Source organism: Pteropus alecto, unplaced genomic scaffold, assembly GCF_000325575.1.
Source record: "Pteropus alecto unplaced genomic scaffold, ASM32557v1 scaffold87, whole genome shotgun sequence".
NCBI classification, from domain to species: Eukaryota; Metazoa; Chordata; class Mammalia; order Chiroptera; family Pteropodidae; genus Pteropus; species Pteropus alecto.
Genome location: NW_006443225.1, coordinates 10,555,676 through 10,558,348, shown reverse-complemented (window position 1 = coordinate 10,558,348; position 2,673 = coordinate 10,555,676).

The following is a 2,673-nucleotide window of genomic DNA, read 5'->3' as shown; positions in this document are numbered from 1 at the left end:
CCAAACGGGTTCGAACAGAATAAGTTAAGCATTCAAGCACATTTTTTTTTTTTTACTTGTACTGAATTATATTCTTAAAAGATATATCTTAAAATAAAATGTCAAGGGTTACACACATTTATGGCTTTTGCTCATATCGCTTTCCAAAAGGATTATACCAGTTTCGACGCTAACATTGTTGTCAGGGTTTAGAAAAATTTTGCTACCTTAGCAGTCATAAAATGGTATTTCAAATCTATTTTAGCTTGTACTTTTTGGTCCTTGTGAGCATAAATATTTACTTATGTACTTGTTTATTATTTGTCTTTTTTCATTCATCTACAGTTATTCTATGTATTGGACATCTGGGTGTATCACTATTCTAGGGACTATTTAGTCTAGCAGTAAATAGACAAATATGTACTTATAGGAATGGTTGATACAGCTCTATTAAAAGTATAGACTCTTAGGTACCATATTAAACTAGCATAAGCTTTTCGGACAAACCTTGGGAGTATTTGGCTTTTGCAGGAGGATAAGTAGGTGCAGTCATGGGAAGGATGAGCAAGGTGTACCTTCTTGTTCGTCTATTTACTAATAATGAAGCAATTTACCTAAAGATTTGGAGCAAACAAGTAAATTAGTACATAATTTAAAATTCAGTTTTATAATTAAAAAAACATGAATACATTCATCATGGAGTAGAAAAGAAATGTTACATGGGTTTAAAAAAAATGGTTTTCAAAGAAATTTCCAACACTTGTCCCCAACCTGTTTCCCCTTGGTATTCAATCTTCTATACTTCAGTGGAAAAACTTGAGAAGCAATAACAGAATATTCAAAATAACTCTGGCGTTGAGAAGAATGTCCCTTTAAGTGTTTTCAGTTTTTGGTGATTACAAATAAAGCCACTATAAATATTTGCAATCCTACCAGCAACATAAGAAAGTTATATTTGCTCAGCATCTTCATCTTTCCCAACATTGTATGCCTTTTTTCCCCCTCATTTTAAGAGATATGTAGTAGTATCTGTGGTTTTAATTTGCATTTCTCTAATGACTAGTGCTGTGGAGCATGTTTTCATATGGCTTATTTGCCATTTGTATATCTTTTTTGGTGAAGTCTCTGTTCTAATCGTTTGCCCTTTTTTGCTTTTTTTCCTCAGTGAGTTTTAAGGGTTCTGTATATACTGATTCAAAATTCTTTATTAAATGTTTTACTAAAAATAGCTCAAATCGCAGACATTGATATATTTGAGTATGTGTATTCAAACGACTGTGAACCATTTTAACTCCACACTGTCTTTTTATAATTACCTAAATTTGCAATGTTATCTTTCTGAGGAATTATGTTTATCTCTAAAATGAAGGGTAGTTTATTGTCAAAAATCTAAAATACCTGCCTTCAATCTCTAAAAAGGCACTCTATGTAAAACTGAGCCTAAAATATAGCAGAAACTCTGCTTCCTGTTAGGATACTAAATAAGCGGAGTATTCTATGACCCAGGAGTAAATAAGAAAAGTTTTCAAATGACATTACTTTCTAATTTAGGTTTTGTTTTACAGTGAACCAGCCACATAGTAAGGAATGATTTAAAAGCCGTCTACCTGCCCAGAAGCCATACCTTGAGAACAAGGAACTATAAAAAGGCAGCTGTTCTCAAAGTAGTGCATACAAGCTCCGCTAAGTCACATTTGCACCTGCATCTCTGATTTGCAAAAGCTGATGCGTAAAATTTCAAAATAGCAAAATGTAAGTCTGTTAAAATATTAGCGTGTGGTTTACTTCTCTATGCAGTAGAGCATGTTACCTTGAAAATCTGGATCCTTTATCATTTCTAATGGTTCATGTAATCCACTTTAATGTAACTTGAATTGAGAAGTTCGTAGTTATTAGATTTGAAACCTCTCAAGTATCTGCAACTGCTAAAAGCTCCTCCGGTACAGTTTCCCCTCTCTCCTAGGAAGGAAGGTCACCTTCTACAGTTGACTACAGTCCTCATTTACCTGGGCGAAATTCCCAGTCAGCTCCTGCATCAGGGCTCCTTCCCCAAGCACCTCAGTTACTTCCCGCAGAGCGAGGTAGGATAGAAGCTTAAGCATCTGAAGACCTGGATTATTTCCCTTTTCCGTTCTAAACTCGTCTCTAGCTAAGAACTTTTCACCTGTCACACCCCTGCTCGTTCTTGATATTCAGTTTCCTGCCACAGAGTTTTCGCTACTCCAGTAGTTACGATGTCTGGGCAAAAATAGCTCACGTTTTTGCTTAAACAATAACGGCCGCCCAAATATGATGGCTAGATTTGTCTCCGCAGACAGCGCCTCCCAACTAGTGAGGCGGGGTACACCCGAAGAGTGAGGAGCTGTGGCGGAGATGAGCATGTAAGGCCGTTCTCCGGTGAGACTGCCCAGTTCCTCAGGGACACGGCCCGTGAAGCCCCGGGAAGTTTGGGCTCGGGTCGCTGCTTCCGGACGCGCCTAGCGCGAGGCTGGAACTCGTTTTCCCAGCAGGCCCCGCGCGGCCTTTGGCACCCCGCCTCCTCTCAGTGCGCGGCTCCGCGCGCTCCGGGGCCTGTCACAGCCGGACCCGCGAGCCCCGCCTGCGGCCCCACCCCCTGTCTCCCAGCTCCTTCCCGGAGTCCCGCGAGTTCCAGTCCCGGCTTCCATCTCCCCAGCCCCGCTCCCGGCCGCGCGC